This window comes from Halichoeres trimaculatus, unplaced genomic scaffold, assembly GCF_033239565.1.
Source record: "Halichoeres trimaculatus isolate MK-OKI-2021-1 unplaced genomic scaffold, fHalTri1.1 fHalTri1_scaffold_8, whole genome shotgun sequence".
Classification (NCBI taxonomy): Eukaryota; Metazoa; Chordata; class Actinopteri; order Labriformes; family Labridae; genus Halichoeres; species Halichoeres trimaculatus.
Genome location: NW_027437186.1, coordinates 34550710 through 34560737, shown reverse-complemented (window position 1 = coordinate 34560737; position 10028 = coordinate 34550710). Strand labels below are relative to the sequence as shown.

General features: G+C 38.6%; 1 long non-coding RNA gene across 1 annotated transcript; it reads right to left on the bottom strand.

Annotated features, from left to right (window-relative positions):
* Nucleotides 1–545: 545 nt before the first annotated feature.
* Nucleotides 546–1740, bottom strand: LOC141795550 (uncharacterized). Its single transcript, XR_012598615.1, has 3 exons — nt 986–1740; nt 747–885; nt 546–671 (listed from the first exon to the last, which is right to left on the bottom strand). It is a non-coding gene; the product is annotated as an uncharacterized LOC141795550 (long non-coding RNA).
* Nucleotides 1741–10028: the final 8288 nt, after the last annotated feature.

Here is a 10028-nt window from a genome sequence, read left to right as displayed (position 1 = left end):
AGAATAGAATAGAATAGAATAGAATAGAATAGAAAAGAATAGAATAGAATAGAAAAAACAAAATATATCCCCAAGTGGAAATTCAGGAGGAGTCACAGCAGCAATCAAGAAAACAAAGTAAGAAAGTGTATAGAAAGTGCAAAAAGCTCCATAACAGGGCTGTACGCTTACTTTTTAAAGTGGTAGCACTGGTGCTAGTAAGTTCAAAATTTTAGTAGCACCAAGAAAAATTCAGTAGCACACCTGGATGCACAGTTAAAATGTTTATTGTGTACTTATTCGATACCACAAGTGAAATTTCATTAGCTTAACAACAGTAAGGAACACATTCTTCAGTAGGTTCTTTACAGTTCATCAACCCATGCTGATCTGAATGAGACTCTTAGATTTGAGACACAGACTGTGGCCACTCCTTATAGTTTGGCCGCCTGGAACTTTTAGATGAGGAGAGCCATGCGTTGCATGGTATCATGTATCCATCCAGCATTTGTTGGGTCGAGCGTTTCAAGTGGACGTCCCTCAGTGCTGATCCAAATGAGATCTTCCGTGGTGGAGACATGAAGACTGCTCCGCACAGTATTCTTTATTCTATTTTGGGCGGAGAAACCTCTTTCACATTGGGTAGAGGAGATTGGAAGTAGCAGCATGATTTCCACCAAGTGCAGGATGTTCTGTAAAACAGAATCTATATGTAAGTTCTGCTTAAACACATTTAACTAATACTAGAGACATTATTGTCGACATACCTCAAAGTCATGTTTGTATGGTTACTTTGTCAGAAGAGTCTGCCACAGGGCTGGGTAGTTCTTGTCTCTGAAGGTCCTGGCAACAAGAACCTTTAGATTCTGCCACTCCTCCTGCACTTTGTCAGTGCTGCACCCTCCTCTATGAAAATAAACGTTATGTGGGAGAGTGAGAATTGTAAATAAAAGGAGAGGTAGTTAAGTAAGTAAAGTAGATCCGTTTAAAGTCATAATCTACTCACTTTTTTGCCAAATTTGGTGAATGGCAGCTCCTCCTTTGCAATGCAGTATGCAATATTCATCTTCAGTTTTACTTAACAGAGCATTTCCTCGTTCATCTTGACAACTTGTTTGTTGACAGCAGCGGGGACTGTCCCTGCGCGAGCCGGCTGGCTAGAGGCGAGGTGTGCGTCTCTGCAGGCAATGTGCCGTCTTGTCGTGCCATGTTTTGAGACGTTATCGCGTTTAAAGATAATGTTACCAGTAACGTAGGTTGTCTTCCCCGCTAACGCTTCTCCAGCCTCAACACAGTACTTGCTTAACATTGCCTTCTTGGTCTGATCAAAGACGAGCCATGGAAAGTCCTTTAACCACTGCAGCTTCAAACGGTAAGTCTTGCTGTTGTCCGAAGCGACGGTACCGTCAGATGAAGTTGATGAAGCGGTAGTGTCCACACACTCTGTAGCGACAGACGACTCCTCCGAAAGACGTTTTCTTTTCTCTACCTTGTCGTCGCCGGTCGTATTTACGGATGCCACCTGAAGATATAGTTTCATTTTGCCCTCCTCGCTAGCGTAGTTTGAGATGGAGCGCGGAGCATACTGGGTAATGTAGTCCGTAATTGTTAAATTGAGGCGGATACCATACACGTTAGAACTACAACTCCCGTTGAACAGTTGTACCAACATAAACAATACTTTTCTCACTGCGTGAAGCCTTACTGCGCAACTCTTTCGCACATGTGCTAGTGTTTACAAATTTCTCCTCGCACATGATGACTTTTATTCGCAAATGCGACGAAAACTGTCGCACTGTACAGGCCTGCATAAGAAAATAGATGCTGACAGCTTGTCCATCATTGTCCAGTCAGCCAGTCTCCACCTCCACAGGGTCCAGGACTGAGCTTCTTCAGCAGTCTGTTCAGTCTCTGTCTCCTGGATCCTGTCTGCTCACAGCAGGTGAAGCTCTTCCAATGTGGCGTTGGTGTCTGATGTTAGCTCTGTTAGCCATGTCTGTGAATAGCATGATGCTACTCTACCTTATGGTAATCCCTCTGTTGCAGGGTTAGCACGGCTAGCTCCTCCATCTTATTGCAGATAGATCTTACGTTCCCAATAACGATGGATGGAAGGACAGGTCCATGTCGTCACTTCTTAGCTCACACCTGAGAACCAGCATGACGTCCTCACCTCCTTCTCCTCACCTTGTGGGGAAACATCAGGCCTTGCACCAGTTAGCATTGACATGCTACAGGCTGCTAACAGCTGATCTCACATGTAAACAATGCAGCCATGGTTACATGTAGGATCTCCAGACAAACACAGGAGGAAAAGTAGTAAAAATATCACTAGAGACACAAAAAGTTTGGTGTCCATGGCCAACAATGAGCCATACAAAGTAATGATCCACTCCAAATACAAAGATGACGAGTCCTTAAACTGGCATGAAATCACTAAACATGAAGTTACAATGAAATTTAGGAATTCACTTTTCTAGCAGATTCTGTGACCTTTGCTACTACATTGTTTTTTTTCTTCAATGAAAATTTGTTGAAAAGTCAGAATTTAAATTTATGTTAAAATGACAATGATATGACTCACTTGAAGAGATCCACTTTTGTTCAGAGCCACCAAAACCAGAGACACCTGTAGATGGATGCAAAGTGAGAGCCATTGCATTTATTATATATTTAGGACCATTTTCAATTTTGAACATAAATACTGAAGTTTTTAAGTTTACCCCTCACTTTACTTGTGTTTCATTAAGTTAGACCCACACACCATAAAAAAGCTCAAATAAATTGAAAATATTGTATTTAGTCACTTTTGAACATCTTTTTTTTGTTATTTGTCCCTCTGAGAAGGAGAGAAGCCCATTTATGTACCATGTGAGTCTCAGTTTCAGTGTTTCAGAATTTCACTGGCTTCCAGTAGCAGCTCCAATCAAATTCAAAGCTCTTCTTCTGACTTACGTAACACTAACAAGAACGGCTTCTTCCTATCTGGGGTCCCTCATCCAGGTCTACACTCCTTCTCGCCCACTACGCTCTGCTTATGAAAGATGCCTGGTGCTCCCAGCTCAGCATGGCTCCAAATCTCTAGCCAGACTCTTCTCTGTTGTTCCCAAATAGTGAATGAATTACCTAATTCTATACAATCCACAGTGTCCCTTTCTACTGTAAGAGATGTCTGAAGACTCATCTGTTCAGGGAACACTTAGACCCTTAATCTGGGTCTTCTCCTCTTTGTCCTCAGGGGGAGAATGAGTCAGAAAATCTCAGACCCAGGTATTATTGATTTTTCAGCACTAATTCCTGAATTTTGTTAAAAGTACTCACACTAAATAGGTTTTCCCTTCTGTCTAAATTCTTGCTTGTGTTGTACGTCACTTTGGGCAAAAGCGTCTGATAAATGAAGGTCATGATGCAGATTTACAATAGGGCAAAATGCAATCTTGATTGAAAGAGAAGAAAATGACTTTCAAGTATTTTTTCTTTGAATTTTACTTTCCAAAAATATCTGAGAGTCTAAACAATGATTGGCTCTTACCTCAAGTCTCTAGATGATTTGTTCATGTAGAGCAGATCTTTAGCCTGTCTCATACACATCTGTCTATAGAGATACAGACATATTCACTGAATAACCACCATTGATAATCAAGATGTCAGATATGTGCCTGCTTTTTCTATGCATATGGATTGTGTTTCCTATATTTATTCACCGAGCTGACTGATGTATGAGAGCTCAGTTCTCCCGGGACTGGGACACTTCAAACTGAAGCAGGAACAGTATTAAAACCATCCTGTGTGAACAGATTCTGCATTTATGTAGAATTATGATCATTTACATTAATTGTGTACTGTAAGTACAGGGAAATTTATTCCAAAACCAGTAAATCTTTATCTTTTGTTCTTTTCATTTGTGTGTTTTCTGTGTGTACGGACCACCTGTGAGTACGAGTGTGTGCATCTGTCCGTTTCATTTAGGATTTTTGCCTAAAATGATTTATAAATTGCCCGTGTCTTACCATTGTTGATCCAATTATATGTGATTGACGTGAAGACAGACTCGGGCTCAAGCGGGAAGGAGCCCTGGGCTGTTTACTGATCTACATTAGGTTCATGTTTCATCTCAAACAAAGAGGGAGCAGTAATTTGCCCATAATGAGCCGAGAACAACACGGAGCAGCAGGTACATAAAATGAGATCTTGAGACAGTATGAGGCACGCGGCGCTACAGTGCAAAGAAAAGACGCTGTTTCATCCTTTATAGACACTGACACATTAAAGGAACAAAATATATAATTTAATGTCTCACTGAAACTCGTATTGTACATTAGATGTTTGATATCTTTGGCAAACAGAAAAATATTTTTATAAGTAACAGAGAATTCACATCATTCTGCTCAGTGCTGCTCATTGTTTACTGTTTATCTGAATGAGGCAGAGAGCAGTATCTAATGTGTATGAATTAATGTGGGGAGCGATGTTTGTGCGACTGTGGTATCTATAATTGGTCAGTTAATTCATTAGCACAAAACTCAGCCTCACCTCTGGTCAGAAGCAGAAAGAGGAGACTGTGTGGATGCTGGAGGAGGGATGGTGGAGGTCGTGCCCTGGCTGTAGCCTCATTACACCAGGGAATTGGTAGAGACAGAGCTGTGCGCTTTGTAAACACATTAGCTAACTGTGACAGGGGTGCCAGACATAGGTCTGCAGCCAGCTGCTGAATGGATAATTGCAATATTTTACTCTCAAAACTGGTCCTCCAGAGAGAGCTGCTAAACTGCATTTAAAACTTGTGCAAATTGGGCTTGAACTATGGACTATGAAACCATAAACAGCCCAGCATGTCACCAGGGGTGAAGCCAAACGCATGTAGAGCTCCCCCTGGTGGCAGGAAGTGGAAAATAGCTCAAACTGGAAAATTAAAACAAATCTGATATAAATACACTGTCTGTCTTAGTTTTTATCCTTGTGATTTTTGCACAGAATGAATGAGTGAGAAAAACACTGAAATCTTCAAACTTTACTGTCAGCCAGCCAGATGACTGCACCTGCATTGGCTCCACCAGCTTAATGTTGGCACCTGTTGAGATGTCATTTTGGTTTCACGTCCTACATTGGAGGTTACATAGGTGTGTCAAACATACTGCTTTACATATATCAAGTTAGAAGTTTCATTCAGTGCTGATAAGGTATAAATAAAAGCATATCATAATGAGTATTACCGGCCCATTCCTCTTTAACCCTCTCATGCTGATTACTTGATTCTGATTGGTCAAAACCTGGCATACTAGATGAGTCTTCTTAACAGAGTCTTGCAGATTTAAGATCATCATACCCTCTCTTCCTGTTGAAGTCAAAACAAAAAACTTTATTTCTTTGGAAACAACATGGATGATTTTTGATAAATACTCTCATTTTACTCAGAGGGCACAAGTTGTGTTTATGATGGGTAGAGTTGTCCCAATCAGGGTTTTTTTTTGCCCCCAAGTCCAAGTCTGAGTCATTTGATTTTGAGTATCTGCCGATACTGAGTCCTGATACAATACTTTTACTTCGACACATCGCGCTCCAGGCTCTAAGCTCCTACAGTGCTTGACAGCATTGTTTCTGCGCGGCGTTGAGACAGTATAACTGTGTACCACCAGGTTTGGGAGGGTTACTTTAAAAATGTTAACCAGTAAAATTACAAGTTACACATTTAAAAAAAGTAATCAGTAATTACCTCAAGTATCACAATGTTAGAGTTATGTACCTGATTACTTTTAATTACTTTGGGATTACTTCAATACCAAACATGCACATGAAGTCAACAGAGTATAAAAGGTGTCATCTGCACAGTGTTTTTTTTTTTTTTTAAGAGAAACATGAAATGATACAATCTTCTTTTACAGTTTTAACAAATCAGGTTTCCATAAACTGAATTCTAAATAAAAAAAAAAATAAATAAAGAAAAAATAAGATAAATAAAATAAATTGATTATAAAATAAAATATATAAAATTGAATAAAAACCAAGATGAATAAAAATAAATAAATAAATAAATAACAAGATAAATACATACATACATACATAAATACAATTAAATAAATAAATAAAAAATAGGATAAATAAAATAAAATAAAAACATAAAAATAAAATAAATTTAAAAAATAAAGTAAAATTAGGCAATTTACCTACTGATTCCAAATAATCTTAATGCTTTTCTGCAAAACAGTATTTACAAATTGATGAAAGATAATTCTAATTCAAAGCTTAACAAACTTAAAATTTCAAATTTTGCATGCATGCTCACTGTGCATGTCTTCATTTTAGCATACCCCGACTGATTTTAAATTGCACTCCTCCTAAATAATCCCTGTTTTTTTATCATATTTACCAGTAATTTGAGTACATGTTTTTCTTCAGTATAATGGATTACAGTTAATTTTTTTGTATCCTAATCATGTAACAATGTTAAATGTAATCTGTTACTCCCCAAGCCTGTATACCACCACATAGCAGTAGTAAATACTATGCTGTTATTTTTCCCATTTGTTAGATCTGATAAAAAATGATTAAAATAATGAGGAAGAAAAAATAATTTTTATGTAGGGATGCTGAAGCTCACAGGAAACTGAGGGAACTTTGCAGAGAGACCAATCTAACCAAAATAGATCTTAAGCGAGTATAAACTACAACACAGTTTGAGCTTTGGCTTTGTTACAGGACTGTCTGATGAGAAAAGTGTTCTCAGTCAAAGAGATGAACACCTGGTACAGGTGATGCTGCTACGAGCTCCTAACAGACTGGATATGACATTGACTTCAAGGTGATTTCTGTTAGTGAAGCAGGCGACTGTCAACGCTTTACTCACATGAATGAACATTTTCAGTGTAATGATTATCTGAACCACAGGTAGGCTGATGAGATTACTGATGCCATGGCAGCGTCAACAAACAGGAAATGTGATGGAGAAGAAGAAGAAGAGGAGGAGGAGGGAAGAGGAGCTTTTTGTATGGATCATTATCATTTAGCCCTGCCAGAATAACGTCATATGAATCTCCTATTTAGCTGCTGATATACACTTATTTGATCACAGTGTTATTAATGCACTGCTACAAGACAGCTCTGAAGTGACAGTGTCCTTTTATTGCAAACTAGCTCCAGCAGCACTAAAAATAGACCCTCAATAGCTGTCAGTAGCCTTCAGTAATCACTGATCAGCTCTGCAGCTGCTGCTTTTCCTCTGCTGTGATTTAATCTTTGGATTAATAACGCAAATATCTGAGAAAAAAAAAAAAACTTTGAGATAATAAAAATGCTTTTTTAGATGCATAATACCTTTATCTAAATAGTTAAAAGACTGAGTTGTTTTCTTTCAGGTTTTCAGATCAAACTGGGCATTGAAACAAGCCACATTGTCCAGTTTGGTTTCAGCTATTGTCCTGTGTGATCTAAGATCTAAGGAGGAGTTTTTTTTATAAACAAGTGTTTTCTGCTGACATTCAGATATACAGCAGTCGCGTATCGTGCGACCCATTGAAGAGGAAAAGAGACACTTCTTTTATTTCCCCCCGGCAGCCGGCTCAGTCGTCTATAATGCGACGTATCCATGAGACATGTGAGTTTTTTTCTGCTTTCGTTTCTTTTTTCTCTTCTTGCCAGGAAAGTCATCAATCATGAATATTGTGCTTTCTCTTCCTACACGCACATAAAAGACGTGGCTAAATGCAGCAGGAACAGGTGAAATGAGTGAAGTCGCTGAAAAGCATGCTGGGAAACATAAAAATAACTTGCATACAAGAATCAAAACACCTTCGAACAGAACCTCTCTGCAACAAGAGGCTGGTTGTAAAGGTCCTAATGAATTCAAGTGATATTGATATGTTTTGAATGCATCACGCAGGATTTCAGGGTTATTCGTCTCACAGACATTTTACCCTCCGAATAGATTACGGGAAGCCAAGAGATGCACCGTGAAAGATCAAATCACATCTAATGTTATATTTACGGCTGTTATTCCTGCTCATAGCCTGATCCCTGACAATGAGATGGGTCCAGACATGGATGTGGAGATTATGACAGATGATAGCTGTGGTTAACCATAATGACTATAGATTACCTTTAATGAAAAGGGAAAAAAAAACAGCCAGGGCTGATCAGATGTGTTGAACATGCCATTGAAAGAGGCTTGGTTGGTTGTGTATTGATTATGATACGCACCGACAGTGACGAATGGTTTTCAAGGCAAATGTCACATTTGGTCTCAGCACAACAGCATTGCAGCTTTCAGTGCGTTTTCAAGATGTTTGAATGGCTGAAAAGAGCAGGGAGATGCACACCTTAGTCTTTTATGAAAGCAAAGTAAGTCATGTCAGGTTTATCTGTAAGACCCATGAATCACATTCAGACTCTCCGAGGGCTTTGCGGGCTCAAAACAGCACACGTTTCAGGCCGAGCGTGAGCTCTGTGAAGACTGGAGCAAAAACTCAGACTGCAACAACAACAACAAAAAGCAGAGTTAAAGCAGGGGATGAAGATTCTTCAAAAGAGCAAGAGTGAGGGTTAACAGAGGAGGGAGCATACACACAGCCCGTCTACCCATCAGTTCGCTGCTCATCTGAATTCCTGGATCGCTAGCAAAAAGTTTAAAGATGTTAAAACAGTGCAACGTTTACAGAGTTGTCACATCGAGGCCTGGGCCAATAACAAATAAAGCTGGACGATATATTGTCCCACAATTATTGATGGTGAACGGTATTAGGGGTGGGAGAAAAAATCAGGAATCAATATATATGGATTTTTTTGTTCAGCATTATCAATATTTTAATTTTATTTTTAAAAAAGGTACCATTTTTCTCCAGCAGAGGGTGAAATGTTCCTCTCTGACTCATGTGATGGGCAGTTTATGGGAAAATATGGCTCCTGTTATAGACATCATCATCGTCGTTTAACTTTTTCCCAAAAATCGTAGGTATCAAAGAATTGTAACTTAAATTGAATCAGCTAAATTTTGAAATAAAATTGAATCACCAGAACAGCATATCATCCCAGCCCTAAACAATATAATTGTCAATGTAATTTTGAGACAAAATTAATCACTAATATAATGATAAAATATCATTATAATGCACTACACTCTTTCAAATGCAATAAACATTTTTTTCTCATGAGTTTTTTTTAAATATTTTATTTGGAACATTAATAATTTTCATATATCCCAAAAAACAATAAAAATAAAATGAACTCTGAGTCAAAATTTGCAGTTAAATAAAAAATGTATTACAGTGCAGCATTGCTTTTGCAAAGTAGCAAACTTCACTTCCTGTGTCCATGTAAATTCTCACTCATCCAGGTCAGAGTTATTCTGAATGCTTCTAACCGAGGCAACTGGACTGTTTATGAAGACGTTTCCCTTCTCATCTGAGAGATTTCGTCAGCTTCATTCAGAGTTGGAGTTGTACTTTAGTGGGGATGGGTACCGAATTAGGCACTTTTATGGGTACGGACCAAATTGTGTCAAAAGTACCAGGTACAGATTCACTTAAAATCAAAAGGTACCATGTTTAGGTACCTAAATCATCCTTGTGACTGTGAGGGAGTGGAAGAGTAGGTGATTGTCCATGCTGGACATGAACACAGCATTGCAAAGTTATAGATTAAAGAATGTAAAATTGAATTTTATTTTTTTTTAATTTAACCAATTGATATGTTTTTACCACAAACACAAAAAAGTGCCAGGTACTAAACATCTGTACCGTATCATTTCAAATGTGAAAGGTATCCACCCCTATGCTTAAGTTGCGTACACAGAGGCTTTGGACCTGACTTTAACTCTTGCTCAAAAGACTTCAGACTCAACTCTGACTGGTGTTTTGGGACTCATGAACAATCTTTATTTATTTATTTATATATTGAGATTTTAGATTGAGGAAACTCAGACAACCTTAATGTAATTACCTCACTTTTCATGGTAACCGTGGTAACCACTTGTTGGGGGCGAAGGCTCTGCATCTGCAGGTGGAGTTTTTTCCCCAGCTGGGAAAACTGGGTAAAGTGGTTGTGTTTAAGGTGGGCAT